Below are 14,396 nucleotides of genomic sequence, written 5' to 3' on the forward strand. Positions count from 1 at the left end.
TCTATTATATTTTAAAAAATCAACAACCCTTCTTCCCTCCTTTTCCCGGGTCCTTTAAAATCTTCAACAACCCCCAAAACTCCCACAACAATAAAACTTTCCCTTTTGTCCCACTCAACCTTTTCCCCTAACAAACCTTTCTGAACAATTGAAATTAAAAAAAAAACAACATTTTATATTTTACCAACCCAAAAAGTCTTCCCAAAATGGAAAACAAAAGGCCAAAAACTGGAAAGGAAAAAAAGGGAAATTTGGGAAAACAAAGGGTTTAATAAAAATGGCCAAAAAAAACAAAACAAAAGCAAAAATAAAAAAAGAAAAAAAATTAATCAAACCTTTAAAAAAAAAAACTTTAAAAAAAATTAAAAAAAAAAAAAAAAACCTAAATAACCACTTATATGCCCCGCAAACAAACCAAACAAGTTTCCAAAATTTACCAAATTGCAAAAACCAAATTAAATATGAAAAACTTGGAACTTCCAAAGGAAGAAAAAGAAAAACAAACAACATTTAATAAATTCCACAAAAATGGAAAAAAATTAGAATTTGTGCTAATTAATATATTAAAAAATTCTTATATTTGTATAAATTTGCAAACCATAATGAATTTATTTCATAATATAAACATTTAAATAATGGAATTATTGATTTGTGTATATCACATAGAATATATAAACAATATAAATTTCCATAATAATAAAAATAACATATACCCATAATTAGTATAATCTTCCATGGAAAAAAAAAAAAAAATTTTAGCAAAAAAAAAAACCTACAAAGCAAAAAATAAAACTCAAAAATTATTTAAGGCCTTTTAACAAACCAAAGTCTTTCTTGAAAGAAATTTTTTAATCCTCTCATTTTCATCAATTTTTTTTTTTTTGTTTTCTTTTCCCTATTTTGGGTTTTTTAAAAACAAATAAAAAGGGAAAAAGGAAAAACCACTTTCACCTCCAAGGTCAATTTTTAATTTTATCATTTTTTGCTTATTTTTATATTTAATAATACCCTTTAAGAAATATATTATATTAAGTTTATAAAAAAGGGAAATTCCCACTTTCTTTCCTTAACAACAATTTTATTTTTCACTTTTCTTCTCTCTTTGGAAAAGGTTTTTTTGGTCTTTTTCTATTTTTTAGATTTTTATTCTATTTTAAAATTTTTATTCTTTCAATTTTCCTCCTGACATTTCAAATTTGTTTTTTTTAATCTTTGGCTTCATTTCTTCTAGGTATTCATGGAGTTCTTATGAAAACTCAGTGTTTTTCTTTTCCCTCCAGGTCAGTTGTTTTTTATATCAGACACATTGCATTTTCTTTTTTCAGCTTTTTGATTTTGTTCTACTGTTTCTCGCTCTCTCATGGAATGATTGTTTTTTGTTTGGTTTATTCTATTTTTTAGGTTTTTATTCTATTTGTTTCCTTTCCTTCTAAATTATTTATTCTCCTAATTTTTAATCCAGAGTTTGTTCATTTCTTAATCTTCTGCTTCATTTCTTCTGGGTGTTCATGGAGTTCTTATGAAAAATCAGTGTTTTTCTTTTGATTAAGTCACACAAAAAACCGGGCCTTCCGGGCCCCCCGGGGGGTGCCGGGAAAAAAAAAAAAACCCCCCCTCCGGGCCATTTAAAAAAAAAGGGGGGGAAGCCCTGGCCGGGCCAACCTTTGGGAAAGGAAGGGGGGGAAAAAGGGGGAAAAAAGGGGGGGGGGAAAAGGGGGGGGAGGGGGGGTTAAACCCAAACCCCAATGGGGGGGGGAAAAAATTTTGGCCCCCCACCCCAAAACCCGGGAAAGGCAAACCTTAAGGTTTTTCCCAAAAAAAAAAAAAAGAAAAAACCCAAAACAACCAAAAGGGGTTTTAAAAAAAAACCAAAAAAAAAACCTTTTAAAAAAAAATTTTCCCCTTTTAAAAGGGGAAACCCCCCCCCAAAAATCCCCCAAAAAAAAAGGGGGCCCCAGGGGGGAAAAACCAAAAAAAGGGGGGGGGAAGAAAATTTAAAAAACCCCGGGGGGGAAAGGGGCCCGAGGGCCAAAAAAGGGGAAAAAAACAAAGGAAAAAAAGAAACAAAAAAAAAAAAAAAAAACAAAAAAAAAAAAAAAAAAACCCAAAAAAAAAAAAAACAAAAACCAAAAAAAAAAAAAAAAAACAAAAAAAAAAAAAAAAAAAAAAAACCAAAAAAAAAAAAAAAAAAAAAAAAAAAAACCCAAAAAAAAACCCAAAAAAAAAAAAAAAAAAAAAAAAAAAAAGGGCCCAAAAAAAAAAAAAAAAAAAAACACCAAAAACAAAAAAACCCAAAAAAAACCAAAAGAAAAAAAAAAAAATTCCCAAAAACCCAAAAACAAAGGGTTTTTTTCCCCCCCCCCCCCCCAAGAAAACCCCCCCCAAACCCCAGGAAAAACCCAACCCCGGGGAAAATTCCCCAGGGCCCCAAAAGGGGCCCCTGGCCCAACCCAAAAAGGGGGAAAAACCCCGGGCCCAAAAAAACCCCAAAAAAAGGGCCAAAAAAACCCCCCAAAAACCCAACCCCCAAAAAAAAAAACCCCAAAACCAAAAAAAAAAAAAAAAAAAAAAAAAAAAAGGAAAAATTAAAAAAAAAAAAAAAAAAAGGGCCCAAAAAAAAAAACCAAAAAAAAAACCAAAAAAAAAAAAACCCGGGGGGAAAAAAAAATTAAACCCAAAAAAAAACAAAAAAAAAAACCCCAAAAAAAAAAAAAAAAAAAAAAGGGGGGCCCCCCCCAAAAAAAAACAAAAAAAAAAGGGGCCCCCAAAAAAAAAACAGGGCCCCCGGGGGCCCAAACCCCCGGGCCCCCCGGGGGGAAACCCCCCCCAAAAAAACCCCCCCCCCCGGGCGGGGGAAAAAAAAAGGGGGAAGGGAAAGGGGGGAAGGGAAAAAAAACAAGGGGGAAAAGGGGGGGCCCCCCCCGGGGGGAAAACCCCCGGGCCAAAAACCCCGGGGCCCCCCCCCCCCAAACAGGGCCCGGGCCCCCCCAAACCCAAGGCCCCCCGGCCCCCCCCCCCCGGGCCCCCCCCCCCCCCTTCCCCCAAAAGGAAAAACTTTGGGGGGGCCCCCCCCCGGGGCCCCCCCGGCAACCCCCCCCCCAACAAACCCCCCCCCCCCCGGGGCCCCCAAAAAAAAAACCCCCCACCCAAAAACAAAAAACCAAAACCCCCCAAAAAACCCCCCAAAAAAACCCCCCCCGGGGGCCCCCCCCCTAAAAACCCCCCCCCCCCCCCCCCCGGCCCCCCGGCCCCAAAACCCCGCCCGGCGGGGAAAGGCCCCCCCCCCCCCCTAAAAAACCCCCCCCGGGAAAAACCCCCCCCGGGGGGGGCCCCCCCCGGGGCCCGGGTTCCCGGCCCCCAAAAAAAAAACCCCCCCCCCCCAAAAAAAACCCCCCGGGGGGCCCCCCCTTTGGGCCCCGCCCTTTGGGGGAAAAACAAACCCCCAAGGGGGGGGAAAAACCCCCCGGGCCCCCAAACCCGGGGGAAGGGGGGGCCCCTTCCCCAAAAAAAACCCCCCCCCCCCTGGGCCCCCCCCCCCCCAAAAAATTGAAAAGGGGGGGGGCCCCCCCCCCGGGCCCCCCCAAAAGCCCCCCTTTGGGGGCCCCCAAGGGGAAGGCAGCCTCCCCCCCCAAAACCTTAAAAAACCCCTTCAAGGGCGGGGGTTTCAACCCCCCCCCCCAAAAAGGGGGCCCCCCCCCCCCCGGGCTTAAAACCCCTTGGGCCCCGGGGGTTCCCGGCCCAAACCCGGGGGGCCCCCCCCAAAAAAGGGGGCCCCCCCCCTTTGGGGGCCCCCAAACCCCCAAAAAAAATTCCCCCAAAACCCCAAAAAACCCCCCCCTTTTATTTCCCCCCCCCCCCCCCCCAAAACCCCGGGCCCGGAAATTTCCCCCCAAAACCAGGGGGCCCCCCCCCGGGGGAAGGGAAAAGGCCCCGGGGGAAGGGGTTTTGGGGGGGGGGGGGCCCCCCAAAAAAAGGGGGCCGGGGAAAGGGGCCCCCCCCCGCCCCCGGTTCCCCCCCCTTTTTTCCGGGCCGGGGGGGGGGGGGTTGGGAAAGGGGCCGGCCCCCCCGGGGGGAAAGGGGGGCCCCGGGGGGGGGGGGGGGGTTTTAAAAAAAAATTTTTTTGGGTTTTTTCCCCCCCCCAAAAATTTTTTTTCCCCCTTTTAGGGGGGCCCCCGGGGCCCCCCCTTTGGGGGCCGGGCGGGTTGGCCCTTTTTGGGGGGCCGGGGGGGGGGAAAGGGGGGGGGTTTCCCCAAAAAATTTTTTTTTTGGTTTTTTTTTCCCCCTTTTTTGGGAAAATTTTTTAAAAAAGGGGGTTTTTCCCAACCCGGGGTTTTGCCCCTTTCGGGTAACCCCTTTCCCCTTGGGGGGGGGGGGGGAAAAACCACCCCGGGGGGCCCACCCGGGGGGAACCCCGGGGGCCCCCCCCGGGTTTTGGGCTTCCCCCCGGGGCCCCGGGGCCCGGGGTTTTTTCCCCCCGGGGGGGGGGGGGGGGGGAAAAAAGGGGGGGGGCCCCGGGGGGGGCCCCCCCCCCCCCCGGGGCCCGGGCCCCCCCCCCCCGGGCTCCCCGGGGGGGCCCCCCCCCCCCGGGGGTCCCTTTGGCCCACCGGGCCGGGGGGGGGGGCCCCCGGGGGAAGGAACCCCCCCCCCCCTCCCCGGCCCCCCGGGACCCCCCAGGGGAAACCCCCCTTTCCCCCCGGGGGGCCCCCGGCCCCCCGGGGAGGGGGGGGCCCCGGGGGGGGCCCCCCCCCCCCCCCAAAAAGGAAACCTGAGGGGCCCTTCCCCCCCCCCGGGGGGGGGAGGGGGCCCCCTTCCCCCCTTGGGGGCCCCCCGGGGCCCGGGGGGGGGGGGGGGGGGGGGCCCAGGGGGTTTTAAAGGGGGGTTTTGGCCCCCCCTGGGGGGAAACCCCCCCCCCAACCTCAGGTGGCTCAGGCGCGTCCCTGTCCCCCTGGGTGGTTCCCTGGGGCCCGACCAGCGACTGCGAGCAGCACCCGAGGCAGGGGCACCGGCGGCCGCCCGAGACAGCGGCCGTTTCCCTCTGGCTTAGGTTGTCTCCTGTGACACTCATGGGGACAATAAGCCGAGGAACGAAGGCCAGCGGGATGTGCCTTATCTGGCTGAGTTTTTGCAGGGAAATCTGCCCGTGACTTGTTCACTGTTCCCTTGAAAGATGGGCGGGGGGGGGGGGGGCAGCGGGAAACAACCAGAGCGCCGAGCCTCTGGGGAGAGCGGGCCTGGGGCTGCCCGTCTCCCTGGGCTGTGGCTCCCCGGGGCTGCCCGTCTCCTAGGACTGCCAGGCTGACTCCCACTTTCGGCCGTCAGCGGGAGCCTGGGCGATGGAGGAGGAGAAAGGCTCCCCCGCGGGCGAGCAGCCCCGCAGGCCCCAGGGCCCCCAGAAGCACCCCCCGACCACCTGTCCCAGGCCCCCTCAAACCGTCCCCTCCTCGGCTCCCCGAGAAGAGAGCGGCCCCTCCCAGAGCCGCCTGGGGATGCTGGCTGTGGCCCACCCTGGGGCGGGGTCCCGGAGCCCTCTGCCCTCGGCAGGAAGCCAACGGTGCCCCCTGGGGCCTCCTACCTTGCCCGGCCGGGACGGAGCCGCGGAGAATGGGGATGCCCGGCTGGGTCCCCGCCTGCCGTGAGCCCGCGGCCCTCACCTGGCGGCTCCGAAGGGAAGGGAGCCAGTGGCACCTGGCCCGCGCCGGCTCCCAGCACGGATGAATATTCATGAGCCTCCCGGAGCCTCTGCCCCCCTCCCCTGCCGGGCTGGGCGACCCCGGTCCCAACTTCTCCCCCTCCCCCAGACTCCCGGGACGTGCTCCGGCCAAGGGCACCTTGGCTGTGACAGCGGGGAGCTGGGGAGGGGGGGGTAAGGGGGGCACGTGGGGGGTTCCGTGTGTGAATGTGTGTGTGTTGTGTCTGTGGGTCTGTGGGTGTGACGCTCCCCGGCCCCCCCCAGACCCAGGATCCCCCCCTGCAGAGCTCCCAGAGGCCGACCCAAGGACGCTGCGACAAGTGCACCCAGAGACGGGAGCCGCTGCCGGGAAGTCCTTCAGCGACCTCGTCCCTCTCACTGCCCGGTTTTAGGTAACAGTCAGCTCCGAGGAGCCGTGAGGCCCAAGGGAGGCTTCTGACCCCCCCCGCCCCACCCCCGGCCCGGCCACGGCCTCCCCGCCCCCTGCCAGGACCGCGGTGCAGCCCCCGGGTCTCTCCCGGCCCCCCAGCAGCCTCTAAGCTGCCGCCCAAGAGACTCTGAGAGACCCCGGCCTCGCCCGTCCCTGCTCAGAAACCCTCCGAGGCATATAGTAGGTGCTTAATAAATGCTGGTTGTTCCACTGGCTGGCTGATGGGGAAGGCAGAAGCAGAAGGGCCCGGAGGGGCCCGGGAGAGGGAGGGAGCGGCGGCTAGACGCAAGTCCCCTGACTGGGCATTGGGCCTTGTCCCAGCCCTGACACCCCCCGTTCTCGGCCCCCAGCCCTGACTCCCCCTGTTCTCGGCCCCCCAGCCCTGACTCCCCGTTCTCGGCCCCCCAGCCCTGACTCCCCGTTCTCGGCCCCCCAGCTCAGAATTCTCCCGTTCCAGGCTCGCCGTCTCCCTCGGGTGCCAAGTTCTCGGCTCTGTGTTCCAAGCTCCCCCCGAGTTCCAGATCGGGGGGGTCCGGCCCGCGAGACCACTCTCTGTGACCCAGCCGAGGTCAGCGTGGGCGGCCCGGAGCGGGCCTGGGCCACAAGGAGCTCCCCTGCCTGGGCATTCTGGCCCCCAACGGGGCTGCCCTTACCCCAGTGGCCCCGGGGGAGCCCGGCCCAGCCCCATCCCGGAGCCTCGGCTCTAACCCTTGGCCCACCCGCTCTGGCCTCCCTCTGCCCCCCCCCAGGCTTCCCAGGCCCCTCTGCCCCCGCCGGCGGCTCTCCCTGCATGGCCGGACACCTCGGGCACCTGTCGGGCTCCGGTGTCACTTACACACAATGTCCCTGGACAGACAGACAGGGGGGAAGGGCAGCGGGCCGAGTGGGGGGGCCCACGTTAAGTGGGGGTGACCTTCCCTGCCACCATGAGACATCAGAGAGAGAGCTCACGGGGAGCACAGGGGGGCAGGGGCGCCCCAGGGGGCCAGGGGTCCCCACTGTGCCTCTGGCTGTGACCCTCCCCCGGCCTCCATTGCCGGGACACAACAGAATTGGGGTCTCGCGTGGGCCGCAGGATCCCGGGCAAGCTAAGGCCGCACACACGCAGTCACACACTCCCCCCCATCACCACAGTTATGGCCCCTCCTCTAGTAGAAAGGACCAAACCCGCTCGGGCCCCCCCGCGCCCACCAGTGCCCCCCGGTGCTGACCGGTCACTCCAGGCCCCGCCTACACCCCCCCAGGCCCTCTGCCCTTGGCCTGTGCCCGAGGCTCCCAGGGGACGGGCCTCAGTTTCCCTTTCTGCACAAAGGGGCTGGAGGGGGGTGCTGCCCGCTGCCCAGGGGGCCCCAGGAGGGAGGCAGGGCCGGGCCCCTCCCAGTCCTATGGCTGATTCTCGCCCCCTTTGTCCCAGGTCTGGTTAATCATTACGGGGCCCAGACACACTTTGGGCAGATTCAGGGAGGGCCCTGCCCCTACAGGGGGGCCGCGAGCCACCGCAGGGGGGCTGTGGGCAGGCACAGGGGCCCCGGGCCCACCCCTGCCCCCTATTATTTTCTCTCTGCTCCCAACATCTCTGATGGGGGGATCTCCCTTGACTCCTCTCCTTGCCCAGGGAGGGGGAAGCCTTTTTAGCTGGGAAGATGGAGGACTCTCATCACCATTTGAGCACAGGGGAAACTGAGGCAGCAGCGGGCCCCTGGTGGGAGCCCGAGAGCAGAGTCTGCAGGAAGTGCGGCTGCCCGCGGGTCCCTCCCGGCCTCCTTCCAGGGCCAGAAGCAGGGGTCCGGCCTGTGGCCCCGCCCAAGGCACCCCCGACCCCACCTCCCTTCCCTCCGGTACGTACCCTTCTCTCCCGAGCTCCTCTGGGCTCCCCGGGGGGGCCTCCGTGTGCCGTCCAGGGCCCTGGGCGCTCCCCGCGTCTGTCCGGCACCGCTCCGGGGCCACCGCATGGACACTCGGGCCCAGGCCCCGCTCAGCGGCCCTCGGCGCCCGGGTGCTGGGCACAGGTGTGGGGCCAGGTCTCCTGCCCGCTCCCACCCTCCTCCCCGGCTCCCTCAGCCAATGACGAGCCCCAGCCCCCGGCCCCGGCGCACCCCCCCCCCATTCCTGGGAGCTGGACGGGCCGGGCGGGAAGCACAGAGAAGCCATTCACCTCTGGGCCCGGCCCGGAGGCCCCCGAACAACGGGCCCGTTTGTCTCCCAGCTGCGGCGGCCCCAGCAACGGGGCCATTGTCCGTGCTGAACTCCGCCTGCTCCAGGCCCCCGGAATCTGGACTCAGCCACGATGAGCCCCCAAAGCATCCCTTGTGAGGGGGGCGGTTCTCCGGGGCAGCTGGCCAGGCCGGGTCGGGGCAGAGGGAGGCCGGGGACCAGCCCTGCCCCTCACTCACGGCGCCCCCCTGGGGGGTCCCAGCCCTCCCAGGCCCACCCAGGGGGAGGCCCTCAGCTGAGCCCGGGCCCCTCTGCCGTTTTGTGCCCTCGGAACAAGCTCCCCCGCTGACTTCCGCCCAGCCTGCCTCATCTGGGGGTCCGGGGCCAGGATTCGGCCCTCAGTCGCCCCAGGACTCGGGGGGGGGGCTTCCGGGGCCTTACCCCCCCCCGCCAGCCTGGATCCCAGCCTGCCCGGTTCCCCCCTTTGTTTCCTTCCTTCCCCAGAGACGAGAAGACCCTGGGAGCAGCAAGCCCCCCTCCCCCAGACTCCACCCCCGAGCCCCAGCCACTCGTCTGTAGAATGGGGCCATTGTGTGGCCAGCGAGCCGCTGCCTGGGACCCAACTGCTGGGGCCGCGGGTCTCCGGGGAGGGAGGGCCGAGCCCGGCACTGAGGGCTCCAGATGTCCCCAGCTGCCCCTCAGACAGCGAGGGCCCGGCCAGGCGGCCGAGTGGGGGCAGCCACGGTCCGGGCCCGGGCACTTCAAAGAGCACCGGGGCCGCCGGGGGCCTGCCCGGGACCATCAGAGGGCAGCCACCCCCGGCATAGCTGAGCCACTCTGGAATGGGGAAAATTCGGGGTCAGCACTGCCCCAGAGGGGGGCCCGCGGGTGCCGGGGGGGGGGCCACAGGCTCAGGCGAGGAAGCCGGTCAGCATGACAGGCGCCATTCATCCTGCCTCCGGCCTGGGAGGGCCTGGCCCAAGCCCTGGTGGTCAAGGGGGCCCGAGGCAGAGGGGGAGGCTCAGCCCCCAGGGCCACGTCCGCCATTCCCCAGGCAGCCAATGGGTGCGGCAGCTGCAGGAGCCAAGGGACCAGAGGGCCCGGACTATAGGAAGGCCCCGGGGGTGGGATGGAAGGGGCCGTTGCCGTCACCCTGATTCCTGTCTCCCTGCTGGGGGCTCCTTCCCAGCCTTTGCACACAGGAAGCACCTCATTCAGGCCTCTGCCCAAGCCCTCCTCACGCCGGCTCTGTCTCATGGCGACGCCCGCGTGGACAGCAGGAAGGGCCTCCCTCGGGGCCGCCCAGTCTGATCCGGCTGTTTCACACGCACCCACTTTACAGATGGAGCAACTGAGGCAGAAAGCCTGACTCACCCAGGATCCCAGAGCTAGAGAGAGCCCAAGACAGGACGGGACCAACTCCAAGCTAACCTGTGCAGAGCCCCGCCAGGCCCTCGGGCCCCCGTCAGTCCTGTATCAGACTCCTCCTGTGGGTCTCACAAAGGGGCCCCGAGAGAGGTCAATGAGCCCCCAAAGCTCCCCTCGGGCAGCTCCCGGAGAACATCCTTCACAAAAAGGGGAGGTCCGGGACAGAGCCTCGGGATCCAGCCCCTGCCACAGATCTAGCCCAGGAAAGTCGGGGATGGTCCTGCAGGACCAGGAGAGAAGGGGGTCACAGGCACCGAGAGGTCGGAGGACAAAGGCCCATTGGACCCATTGGGCCACGAAGGGTCGTGGGTGACTTGGGGGGAGCGTCAGAGCCGGGCTGCCGAGGTGCAGAAGAAGGGAAGCGCGGCCCCAGTTACGGGGAAGGTCCCGTCCCGGCTTGGGCCTCCAGGCGGGCTTGTGAAGGAGAGTGAGACGAGCCCAGCCTGCGCTTCCCAACCTCTGTGGCCTCGGTTTCCCCATCTGTAAAAGGGGACGCCATCTCCCGGGGGTCCTCCCTAGTCAAGGCGTCTCAGAAACCAGGGATTCGGCCCTTTGGCAGCCCTCTCCCTCCCAGGCTGCCTCCTCCTTCCCTTCCCGCTGCACGCGTCCCTTCTCATTCAGCGCCCCGAAGAGCAGGGTGTGGAGGCAAGCTCCCATCAGCCTCCTCGGTACCTCCTGGAAGCTGCCGAGCGGACACACCGACCACGTGGCTCTGACGTCTGCTGACCGAGCCCCAGGACCGAGGCTGACGCCGCGCCTTCTGCTGTTTTGAATGCTGCTCCTAAGCTTTGGTGGGCCGGCGTTACCGTTTTTTTCAGTTGTGTCCAACTCTGTGACCCCATTTGGAGTTTTCTTGGCAGAGATGCAGCAGGGTCTGAATTTCCTTCTCCAGCCCATTTTACAGATGAGGAAGCTGAGGCAGGGACTTGCTTGAGGCTGGATTTGAGCGCAGATCTTGTCTCCGGGCCCAGCCCCCACCCACCGCACCCCCAGCTGCCCCCGTGTCACTGAAACCCCCTTGGAACGTGAGCCCCGAGGGCAGGACCTGCTTTTGTCTCTGTGTCTGTACCAGGGCCTTGCTGAGGCTGCTCCCTGAGAGGGGGCAATCCCCACCCCCACTTCCCCTCCCAGGCTCCCCCTGGGCCATCACCCCATCAGCATTTTCAACCAGATCCAGTGGCAGAAGGCAGCCGTCCTCACGTCATTCTCCCTCGGCGAGCTCGGCCCAGGCCCGCCGTCTCCCTCTGCCGAGCCTGGGAGTGCCAATGTTCCCGGGGAGCTGGGCCTGCAGTACCCCGGCCCCTGGCCTGGGAGCTCCAACATGGCCTGGGAGCTGGGCCTGCTGTCTCCCTCTCTGCCCTGGGCCTGGGAGTGCCAATGTTCCTGGGGAGCTGGGCCTGCAGTACCCCGGCCCCTGGCCTGGGAGCTCCAACATGGCCTGGGAGCTGGGCCTGCTGTACCCTGGCCCTTGGCCTGGGAGCTGGGCCTGCTGTCTCCCTCTCTGCCCTGGGCCTGGGAGTCCCAATGTTCCCTGGGAGCTGGGCCTGCTGTCTCCCTCTCCACCCTGGGCCTGGGAGTGCCAATGTTCCTGGGGAGCTGGGCCTGCAGTACCTCGGCCCCTGGCCTGGGAGCTCCAACATGGCCTGGGAGCTGGGCCTGCTGTCTCCCTCTCTGCCCTGGGCCTGGGAGTGCCAATGTTCCCGGGGAGCTGGGCCTGCTGTACCCCGGCCCCTGGCCTGGGAGCTCCAACATGGCCTGGGAGCTGGGCCTGCTGTCTCCCTCTCGGCCCTGGGCCTGGGAGTGCCAATGTTCCCGGGGAGCTGGGCCTGCAGTACCCCGGCCCCTGGCCTGGGAGCTCCAACATGGCCTGGGAGCTGGGCCTGCTGTACCCTGGCCCTTGGCCTGGGAGCTGGGCCTGCTGTCTCCCTCTCTGCCCTGGGCCTGGGAGTCCCAATGTTCCCTGGGAGCTGGGCCTGCTGTCTCCCTCTCCACCCTGGGCCTGGGAGTGCCAATGTTCCTGGGGAGCTGGGCCTGCAGTACCTCGGCCCCTGGCCTGGGAGCTCCAACATGGCCTGGGAGCTGGGCCTGCTGTCTCCCTCTCTGCCCTGGGCCTGGGAGTCCCAACGTTGCCTGGGAGCTGGGCCTGCTGTACCTCGGCCCTTGGCCTGGGAGCCCCAACGTTCCCGGGGAGCTGGGCCTGCAGTACCTCATCCCCAGCCCGCCGTCTCCCTCCCTGCCCCGTGCCTCGGAGCTCCCGCACTGGGGGCCTCCGGCCTCGGCCACTCCTGCCGGCCTGCAGTCCCAGTGGCCTTAGACAAGTCCTTGCCGACTCGTCAGCACTCCGCCAGCAGAAAATGCTCGGACCCACGTGGCGGAGACGGCGAGGAGGAAGCGGCGTCGGCCCCCGCTGTGGCCCAGGCCCTCTGGCTGAGGCTTCCACGAGCGGTCTCCCCTGGAGGGGAGCAGGGCCCGTCCAGCCTCCCCGTCCGCAGCCCCCAGCCCTCGGTGCGGAGGAAGTGCTAAGAAGATGCCTTGTTCAGCGCTGTGTGTAGTGGCCAGAAGCTGGAAACTGAGTGCACGCCCATCAGTGGGGAGTGGCTGAATAAACTGTGGTGTATGAATGTTATGGAATATGATTGTTCTGTGAGAAACAACAATGGGAGGATTTCAGAAAGGCCTGGAGAGACTGACGGGAACTGATGCTGAGGGAAACGAGCAGGACCAGGAGATCATTATATACGTCAACAGCGATACTGTATGAGGATGGATTCTGATGGACGTGGATTTCTTTGACAAAGAGAAGATCTAACTCAGTTCCAATTGATCAAGGATGGACAGAAGCAGCTACACCCAAAGAAGGAACACTGGGAAATGAATGTAAGCTGTATTTTTGTTCTTCTTCCCAGGTTATTTCTACCTTCTGAATCCAATTCTCCCTGAGCAACAAGAGAACTGTTCGGTTCTGCACACATAGATTGTATCTAGAATATACTGTAACCTATTTAACATGGATAAGACTGCTTGCCATCTGGGGGAGGGGGTGGAGGGAGGGAGGGGAAAAATCGGAACAGAAGTGAGTGCAAGGGATCATGTTGTAAAAATTACCCAGGCATGGGTTCTGTCAATAGTTATTTAAAAAAAAAAAAAAAAAAAAGATGCCTTGTTGTTCCCCCCGCCCTGGGACCTGCCCTCATGTCCCCCGTCCCCCAGCCCCTGGTCTCTTGGGTCCCTGCCTGGGTTTTTCCCAGTCGGCCCCAGGAATGGCCGCCGGGGACCCTCCCACCGGCCCCAGCCCCTTCTTTGCCCTCGTCTCAACCTTGGCTCCCTGCACGCCTCAGTTCCTTTTCCAGGTCATTACCCTGGATGACTTCACCCACTTCCCCTTCCCAAACTTCCCCTGGAGCTCCCGCGACCTGTGCTCCTGCCCCCCTCCCCGCCCCGATGTGGAGGTGGGAACCGAGATGAGGAATGACATATCCAGCCCCTGATCTCCAGACTTCCGGTTCCAAATCACCAATCGCCTCCTGTCTAAGCGGGGGTCCCAAACAGGGCTTGTTTGCTTCAGGCATTTTCGAGAACTCCTGGCAGATCCTGGAGCGCTGGGCCGGTTCTCTCCAGCCTATTTTACAGATAAGGACACTAAGGCAGACAGGGCGAAGGGACCCGTCCAGGCTCACCTAACTAGGAAGTGTCTTTCTCGAGCCTGGACTTGAACTCAGGGCTCTCGGCCAGCGCTCTGCATCGTGGGGCCCCAATCTTTGCCACCCCCAAAGCCTCCAGGGTCCAGAATCGGCCCTTTCTGTCCAGGGAGCCGTCATCCTTTCATCTCCCAGTTCGCTCCCCTGACAGTGACCTCCAGCTGACTCCACGCTCCCCCCTCCCCTGATATCTCCTCCATGGACACCAGACTCTGCGGTTCCCACCTCCACATCGGGGCCCTCCTCTCTTCTCGAGCAGCCACTATCTTGGTTCAGGCACCTGGACCCCCGCAGCAGCCTCCAAATTGACCTCCCCGCCCCAGGACCTCCCCAGGTGTGTCCACCCTCCATCCACAGGCTCCGGGGCCCTTTCAAGCTTCTCCTCTCCTTGGCGCTCGTTGCCCTTCGCAGCTAATCGTCGACAACCCCCCATCCCCCCCCCCCAGCCTTTCCCGAGGTTGCCTGGGCGCCCTCTGCCCCGACCACTGTGCCATTTATTCAGCAGAGTCTGGGGTGCAGCTGGCAGAGGGCTGGGCTGCACGCCGGCCCCCGCAGGCTCCTTCCAGGGCCCGGGGGAACCTGATACAGGGATTACTGAGCAGGGAACAAAAGGAGTCACCCAAGAAGGCCGGAGCCAAGGTCAACTGATATCGATGCCCTCCCAGGAAGGTTTCCCAGGAGGTGCCAACTGAGCTTGGGGAGGAGGAGGATCCAACCCCCAGCCCCTGCAGGCCCGAGCCCAGAGGGATCCGACCCCCCAGCCCCATCTCCCAGGCAGAGGGGCCCGAGCCCAGGAGGGATCCGACACCCAGCTCCGTCTCCCAGGCAGCCAAGGCCCAAGCCGAGAGGGATCCAGGGATCCAGGTGATCTGACCCCCAGCCCCATCTCCCAGGCAGCAGGGCCCGAGCCCAGGAGGGATCCAAGGGATCCGACCCCCAGCCCCTGCAGGCCCAGCAGCCTGGGAGGGATCCACCTCCCGGCCCCATCTCCCCAGGA

The 14,396-nt window shown here is 60.6% G+C and overlaps 1 protein-coding gene across 3 annotated transcripts in view; it reads right to left on the bottom strand.

Moving 5' to 3' along the window:
- Positions 1–8,092, bottom strand: part of GAL3ST1 (galactose-3-O-sulfotransferase 1) — a 38,747-nt gene extending 30,655 nt beyond the window's left edge. Inside the window, exon 1 of one of the 3 annotated variants that reach the window (XM_031948913.1) lies at positions 7,966–8,021. The gene's annotated coding sequence lies outside the window, so the exon portion shown is untranslated. Of the gene's footprint in view, positions 1–5,572; positions 5,886–7,965 lie in introns of those variants that run through there. The other 2 variants (XM_031948914.1, XM_031948911.1) reach the window with 2 other exon arrangements.
- Positions 8,093–14,396: the final 6,304 nt, after the last annotated feature.

The sequence above is a fragment of the Sarcophilus harrisii genome, chromosome 1 (assembly GCF_902635505.1).
Source record: "Sarcophilus harrisii chromosome 1, mSarHar1.11, whole genome shotgun sequence".
Lineage (NCBI taxonomy): Eukaryota > Metazoa > Chordata > Mammalia > Dasyuromorphia > Dasyuridae > Sarcophilus > Sarcophilus harrisii.